The sequence below is a fragment of the Arachis ipaensis genome, chromosome B08, assembly GCF_000816755.2.
Source record: "Arachis ipaensis cultivar K30076 chromosome B08, Araip1.1, whole genome shotgun sequence".
Taxonomy (NCBI): Eukaryota; Viridiplantae; Streptophyta; class Magnoliopsida; order Fabales; family Fabaceae; genus Arachis; species Arachis ipaensis.
The window spans coordinates 110,967,066-110,975,993 of record NC_029792.2 but is presented as its reverse complement, the minus strand read 5'-3'; positions in this window follow the sequence as shown (position 1 = coordinate 110,975,993).

Here is an 8,928-nt window from a genome sequence, read left to right as displayed (position 1 = left end):
GCAATAATAGAGGGCAAGTGAAGAATCTAACATGCACGATATATAGAATAAAGAGGTAATGCTCAGGATGCTCCTTACACTAAAAAGAAAAGTATGTTGTCACGCTTTTTTTTATTACGCTTTAAAAGTGTGGCCAAAAAAGGTTAATGATCACGCTTTAATAAGGGTGGTGATTGATTAAAAATTTGGCCATGTTTTTTTTTGCTACGCTTCAAAAGCGTGACCAAAATGATCAATGGCCACACTTTTATGAGAGTGGCAATTGATTAGCGATTTGGCCACATTTTTTTGTGCCATGCTTCAAAAGCGTGACTATAGAGAAAAATAGGTACACTTCTAAAGCGTGCCAATAGAATTATGTTACGGTAACATTTGTAAAGCGTGCTAATAGGGTGTATAAAGTTATATAGTGACCAAAAACACTTAAACGCGCGTTTTTCATCATCAGTCTTCACTATGCATGTGCCAGAGGCTCTTCATCGTGGCTCCAACCCTAACCCCAAAGCCACTTCATCGCGCTTTCAACCCCTCCTTCGGCGCTCCCTCCGTCTCAAACCCTCCGTCATGCTCTCTCTCTCTCTCTCTCTCTCTCTCTCTCTCTCTCTCTCTCGCAAGTCCTTAAACGTCACTCCTCCGTCGTGCTCCGTAATGCTCTATTGCATTCCCTTCGTGCCGCCAGTCTCTGTTATCCTTTCTCCATGCCCTGTTCCTGGTCGCCGGTCTCTGCCTCCTTTGCGTATCTTGTCATCCTCTACATGTGGCTGTGTTGAAGCTCCGAACTCCAAAGCTTCTCCGCGTCCCTGGCTCAGCTTCTGCCTCTACTTCAGGTGAGTTTGTGTTCTTTGCTATTTCTCATTCAATTATGATCTCTTTTAAAAAAAGGAAAAAGTTGGAAGAACCAATTTTATTAATCTTAAATATAAGAACAGTTTTGTTTCGCTACTTTCCCCAACCTTATTGCCATTGCTTCCCCTAAACAAACTGTTGAGTAAAGCATCAATGGCTACTGCATTGTTATGTACCACAGGTAATAAGGGATAGGTATGGTGATCTAGTGAAGATACTCTCCACCTGCCTAAAGGATTTGGTAGGCAGTGCGAGTAAAGGAAGGTATGTTTTATGTGACACATGGATCTCTGCTCTTTTGCACTTTATAGAGTTATTGTAAATTGAAGTTATTGTTATTTAGTGGTTGAATTTGTTCACATGAAAATGCATTGTATACATTAATCAATTGTCAGAGTCAGAGTAGAAAATAAGAGGAGTGTATATGGCTGTTGGTTAACTTTCCAGTTTTCACTTGGGCTATACAATTAATTTTACTTGCATCACAAATATGAGCATTTATCAAAATTTATCTCATGCACGTTGCAACTTTAAGAAAGAAAAAAAAAAACAAGTGCCGATAGTAATGCATGTTAGCCTATGATAATTTCTTTGGCTGTTTGGTTGTGGAGTTATTTGTATTGTATTCTAGAAAATGTGGCAACATGCTATCGGAAAATAATATTCTGTTCCCTAGAAGCATTTTACTAATTATTGTGTGGTGTATGTGTAATGATAATTTCAAGTGTGTAAAGTGGTCATCTTGTTAAATCTGCATCTCATGTCTACTTTCAGCGAGACACGTAAGTTTGTCATTTGTTTAAGCCTCAGCTGCAAATAGTTTTTTGTTTTTTTGGTCAAGTCAACTGTAAATAAGTTATACCTCAAATGTGTCCAATGTGACATGCCTAAAGGAATTCATAAAAAAATCTCACACCTTCGCGAATGTCCAAACAAGTAATGCCCAACCCAATCCAAAACGGAAACCAACTTCAAACATGCACGTGTCAGCAGAGTCTCTCTAAAAAGTGACTAGGAAATTCGCACGTTTTTTCTCAATTGGAGAGAATTTTCTCTCATTAGAGAGATTCTTGAGAATAGTGTAAAACACATTTGAAGTGTAAAACACAATTTCAAAGCAAGTAGCACTCAATCATAACACCCGAACTTTGATATCACTAAGCATAACATCAAACTACATCCTTCAACCACATTTCTAAACACAATTCATCAAACCTACAACCTTGCTAACTTCAACCCTAACCAGAAGATTAAACCAGCTTCTCCATTGCTTTCAATAGTTCTACCATACACCATAACTAGAAGATTAAACCAGCTTTTCCACTGCTTTCAATAATTCTACCATACACCATATAATTTCTACTAGCAAAAACATAACCATTAGCTTCCACCCCTCCTGAGTTCAATCCTGCATATTTTATCACCACGTAGCTAAACACCCTTAAACCTTAACCTTGTATAGCACAACTAAACTTCCTTTCAACCGGTTTCACCAACCACGCCTTCAAAATAACCTTATCTTTTCCCAAGTCAAGGAAACCCGTTCCACATCACAAGTAACCTATATCAGAAAACAACCACACACAAACCACATCAATTTCTGAGCTAAAGTAGGAATTACCAAGACATTATGGTGAGAAATATAGGAATGGATCCCATTGAAGGCAAAATCATAAGCATAAGGCCAAAGAGAAACCAAGGCCTTAACTCGGACCATTGCAACATGGTCGAAAAAGTCATCACAAAAAAAGAAATAAAATTCAAGGTTTGCAAGAACCCCCTTTTAGGTATGTGGTGCAACCCAGAAGGAGTAGCCATTTTTGAAGTAGGGAGGAAATTCCTAATCAACTTTAGCGATAGAAGGAGAGGAATGCAAATCTTAGACAGTGGTCCTTGGTGCATAAAAGGAAATCTCATCAACTTACAAAGATGGTCATCGGGGACATTTTAGGGGAGATAAACCACGACTTCATGGCTTTTTGGATTCAAGTATATGGAGTACTAGAGGAATACATGAACCTGGAAGTAGCCTCTAAAAATGTAGATTTAATAGGAATTGTCAAAGAAATGGAAGATCCTGTCTTAGACAACACTCTCATGAGGAACTTTTTGAGATTCAAAGCCACAATAGACATTTCAAGGCCCCTCCAAACAGGATTCTAGCTAACAAGAGACCCCCATCCAAAAACGTGGGTAAGCTTCAAATACGAGAGATTACAAGATTGCTACTATTTCAATTGTGGCATCATAAGGCATGAGAGAAGGACCTGTAGCAAACCCATAGCCATAGCATGTTGGAATCCTAACATACCCAGATACTCAGTGAACCTAGAAACCAATCCAGCCAGACCGCTAAACACCATGGAGGCAAGAAGACAAGCAGGGATGTTCGAGCAAAGAAAGGAAGGAGAGGTGTGTACGCCACAAACCAGAACCAGAGAGTTTGAACAAAAGACAGCGAAAAGTGTTGTTAACCAACGGATAATAGAGAGTGAAGAGGCTGAAGTGACTTCTAAAGATAAGGGCGGTGCAGTACACAAGGACAGTGGGAGAGGGGCAGGAAATAAGGAGGAAGAAATCCTTAATCCCCGAAAACAAGGTAAGGAGCACAACGAGCAAGATCTGCTACAAATCAATCAAATAAGTCAAGCTTCCAAAATCAGAAGAGAGATAAATAGAAAGAGTGAGGTAGAAAGAAGGGTGATGGAGTGTCTGAGCAAAGAAAATGGGATAGTAAGCAATCAACATGGGCCTCCTGCTAATATTTGGACCAACACAACATCTCCAATAATTCAAGACCAAGAATTGGACTACAAACAAAAAGAGGCAAAAACCAATCAAGATGGTGCTCTGATGAGAGATAATTCAAGTGGACTCAGCCCTAACAAAGATATATCAGGAGGTAATGTCAGCCTAAGCCAACTTACAATCTTCAGGAAAGTTGAAAATAACAAATAAGCCATGTTACCATCTAACTACCCAAGAGCACTCTCAATCAATCCAGAAGACCCAAATGGAAAGAAGTTGATCTACAAAGAACCAAAATACGGGATATGGGCTACAAGGGAAGCGGCCAAAATGAATAAAGGAAAAGGAAAACAGAGAATGGAAGGCTCTATCAACTACGTGGAAGATGGCAACTATTATGTGGAGCTTCCACTAGAGGAGGAGAAAAAATTGGCACAAGAGAACAACGGCAAATAGAACTCAACAGCATGGGATAGGGAACTAGCAATGAGAATAAAGAAGGGTTTGAGTCTAAAGAGGAGCAGAGAAGTAGCAGCAATTTACCTAATCACAAATGAGGACTGGGAGAATGAACAAGAGCCAAAACAAGCAAAAAAATTCAAGGGAAGTGACATTGATGCGGAGGAACTCCAGGAGCTTTACCAGAAACAAATGTACATAAAACAAAATAAGGGAGAGGAAGATTCAATGGCTGAGGAGGTGGGCCTAACNACAGTAGCTGAGCTTAGAAGTTTATGTAAACAATACATGACTGCCTTAGTATTTCTAATAGAAACTAGAGCAAGAGATGTAAGAATCAGTAAATTAAAAAGAAGGTTGTCACTAGACAATCATTTTTTTGTGGAACCCCGGGACTTGTCTGGTGGGCTATGCATTTTATGGAAGAATAGTATGAATATTGTTGTTTATTCTTGGTCTCAAAATTTCATTAAGGCATATATAGAAGATAATAATGGCAACAGATGGGAAGATATTTTTGTTTACGATAATTCCACTTTCAAACATAGAAGGAAGTTATGGAGAATCTTATCTGCGGATTGAAGAGACTCAAAAGAGCCCAGGTGCTATATTGGAGACTTTAATGAGGTCTAATACCAAGAGGAGAAAGAAGGAAAGCATCCTAAATCCAAGATACAGATGGAAGAGTTAAGAGAATTTATTAATGACAATGCACTAATGGACCCGGACATGAAAGGAAATAAATTCACTTGGTTCAGCAATTCCAGAGATGGATTTGTTACTCGAAAAAAATTGGACAGAGCCTTCGTCAATTGGAGTTAGAGTTCCTGTTGTTTCCTCCGATCATTGCCCCTTCTTCTCTAATTAAACCCATAATAGAGGAGCACCAAATTGTTTAGATATGAGGCATTTTGGAAAGACAATGAGGAATACGAGAAAATCATTAAGAAAGGTTGGGACAAAGTGGGTGCAACAGATGGAAGTTGGCTAAAGCTTCTTACAAGAATGAAGAAGTGAAGCGCAAGGAAGAGCTAGAAAAATGGAGTAAAAGAACGTTCAGAAGGGCTGACAGAGAGATAGAAAAGTTAAAAGCCAAGTTTCAAAGGCTACAGAATAGTTCCTACACCTACCAACAACAACAACAAATCTAAGAAACTAAGGAAGCTATTTCCAGATTGTAGAACCAAAAAGAAATATTTTGGGGCCAAAGAGCAAGAATTATATTGTTAAAATGGGGAGACAAAAAATAGCTTTCTTCCATGCTACAACCATTTAAAGAAGAGATAGAAACATAATAGGAAAACTAAAAAATGGTAATGGGCAATGGATTCAAGGGCAAGTAGAAATTATGCAACTTATCGAGAATTACTTTTCGAATCAAGAGAGAATGTGGAGATGAACGAGTGCATCATTAAACCCTAAGAGGATAAATGAAGACATGAATGAATTTTTTAGCCGAGATGTCAAAGATGAAAAAATCAGAGATACAGTTTTCAGCATTGATAGTCTTAAAACGCCAGGACCGGATGGATTAAATGGCTTGTTTTATCAGAAACACTCGGGCGTGATTAACAAAGAAGTGTGTGCAGTGGTTAGAAGTTTTTTCAAGGACAGCCTCTTATCGAAGGATGTCAATGAGACTCATGTGGTGCTGGTCCCAAAAGTCAAGCAAGCTGAGAGCCTCAACCGTCTAATGCTCCTTAGCTACTGCAATTTTATATACAAAATCATCTCATGGGTGATGGTTATAAGGATGAGGAGGATTATAGACCATATTATTTCTCACGTTCAAAGTGCTTTTATAGGTGGTAGACAAATCCAAGACAATATCGTAATTGTCCAAGAAGCTTTTCATGCTATAACCAAGAGAGGCAAGAATAGTTCAGACAATCTATCCATCAAGCTTGACATAAACAAAGCTTATGACAGACTTGAGCGGGACTTTTTAGAAGAAACTCTAAGGGTGTGTGTGGTTCAAGTATTACTTTGTTACAAAGATTCCATTCCCATAGGAATCAAAGATACCCGAAGAAAATGTGGGAATTGAAATGATGATATTCTGATTTTCTAGAATCAAACTTGTTTAGGAATAGTTTTTCAAACTTTGAACCAAATATGGGAATATGATATTCCCATCTTAAAATTTCTAAAAATTATTTATAATTCCTCCAACTACACACACCCTAAGGGCTTTTGGCTTCAAGGAGCGATGGACTAATAAGTGAGTGATGGAGTGTGTCAAAAGAATGAGCTACAATTTTAATAATAAAATATGAATAAATTACTATGTGAATCAATTATAGTTCAATTTCGATTAGACTATTAAATTATTGAACCCATCATTTAACAAATTCAATTCTTGCAACCTTAATTACAACCATTACCACAGCATACATCATCACCATCTAATGTTGATACGTCAATACAAAATTCAAACACATCTAGAGTTTTTACAAGATCCTCACATCATCAAATAACTCATATTTTTACACAAATTACTCAGAATAAACCAATATTTGAGACAGTAGTGGATCCAAAAAATTTTGATAATGAGAGTAAAATATAAAAAATATTATGTATATATTAAAAATTAGTTACAAAACTAGTAACAATATATTTATGTTATATTTAATGTTTATTTTATATTTCAATATGTGAATGATTTGATGCTGGTTTTTTGTGTACACTTAACAAAGTTGACAAACTATAAACATAATACAATAATAACTTTTATTATTATATTTTGTTATTGTCAAATTTGATTGGTCTTTAACTTATCTAACCAACAATTTTTTTTTTTTTACCAAAGATAGGAGACTCGAATCCGTAACCTCTTAATTGAGTGTGGGAAGATTATGTCATTTGAGCTATAACTGTACAATTACTATGAATAAAATTAAAACTAATTTCTAAAAAAAATACCAATAAATAAACAATATTCTTTCAAGTCTTAACAGATTTGATAATAATTTAATTTAATGGAGTCAAATTTAATTATTTAATAGAGAGAAATAAATATTATCTTTAGGTATTACTTACAAATTTTTCAAATTTTTCAAATTTTACGTGGCATATTTGGATCATTTGATGTTCCACTGAATGCATTCCATTAAAAATTGTGGACAAATGCGAAGGTCGAAATTAAGAGTAATATACTAATTTAGTATCCAATTTTGAAGGAATATGTTTGAAGAGGAATTTGTAGTTTAATGTATTGTAAAATATTCGAAATATGGAGACAATGAATTCATGAACATAGGCTTTTATGGATGTGACGAAGAATGAAAAGAGGATTATTGCACACGTAACTTAACAGATACTATCGTGTGCAATTTAACAGATACTATCGTATCTATTTAATTGCTTTTCTAATTAGTTAGTAAATTAATTTTATATTTTTATTTTTAAAATTATAAATTTAATATCAACAATTAAAAAAAATATATCTTAAATTTAGAAATTAATTTATTAATGGAGGTAAAAATGGTGATATATAATATTATTGGTGTATGAGGTGTAATCTACAAATATAAATCTGCCATACTTAATAATCTGAAAAACGCAAGTTACGTTCTTTATGAGGCCCAAAAAAACAAAAACTGCAGCAGCTGCAAAACATAGCTTGTCAGGGGAGCTATTCAGTGCATGACACGTGTCTCTCCTTCGTGTGTGTTTGCTATAATCTCCAAACATCTTTTATAATTTCAACTTCACCTAATTCGATTTTTTTTACACAAGTAACTATTAAAAAAATGAGAAAATTACATTCCCCTCCCCTGCGAGATGTTAAAATGACATTCCCCTCCCTTCTATTTTATAAATGTACATTTCCCTCCCTTCTAACTTTTAAAAAACCTCATCTTTAATCCATTTTAAACTTTTTGTGTTAACTAATGTTAACTTTATCTATTTTTTAAGAAAAAATAATTTATTTTAAAAAAAAATACCCATTAGTAAAAATTTTATTTTTTATCATTAAATTTTACTTACCAAAATATCCTTTAATAAATTATTCTTTTATTAATTAAATTGTATTTTTTAAAAAATTTAATAATTATATAATTTTTTTCTAAAATATTCTTCAATAATTTTTTAATTATTAAATTATAATTTTACCAATTAATAAGTATTTTTTCAAAAAATAATTTATTTTTTCTTAAAAAATAGATAAAATTAATATTAATTAACACAAAAAATTTTAAATGGATTAAAGAGAAAGTTTTTTAAGAGTTATAAGGGAGGAGAATGTATATTTATAAAATAGAGGGGAGGGGAGTGTCATTTTAGCATTTGGCAAGGGAGGGGTGAAATTTGACAATTATGACATATACGAATGTTTTTTCACTAAAATAAAATAAAAAAATTATTATTTTTCCAAAATCGTCTCCAGAATACATAAAAATACACAAGAGTACATAGACAATAAGCATGACTTCTTCAATATCGTCGACACCAATGATAACCATTATCATCGTATAGACACACTCTTGATTAAAATATTTTTTCTTCTAAGAACGCAACCTGCGTTTTAAGCTTTCTAAAAAAAGTTTCTAACACTTTAAAAACGCAATTTGTGTTTTGCGTCCCAAAAAACGCAGGTTGCATTTTGTTGTTTCAAAAAAATTAAAACGTGAAAACAATAAAACTGAGGTTGCATTTTATTATTTTGATGAACAAAAAAAATAAAAAATGATTAAAAATGGTAAAACGCAGGTTACATTTATACTGACATCATAGGAGTGAAATTTTTGTTCATCCGTTCATTTCATTGCATTACACCATTATTGTTTTCATATAGAAAAAAATGAGCTATTAAATTTACTACTTTTTTCAATCCTATTTAATTTAAAACAAATTAAAAAAAATTATATTCAA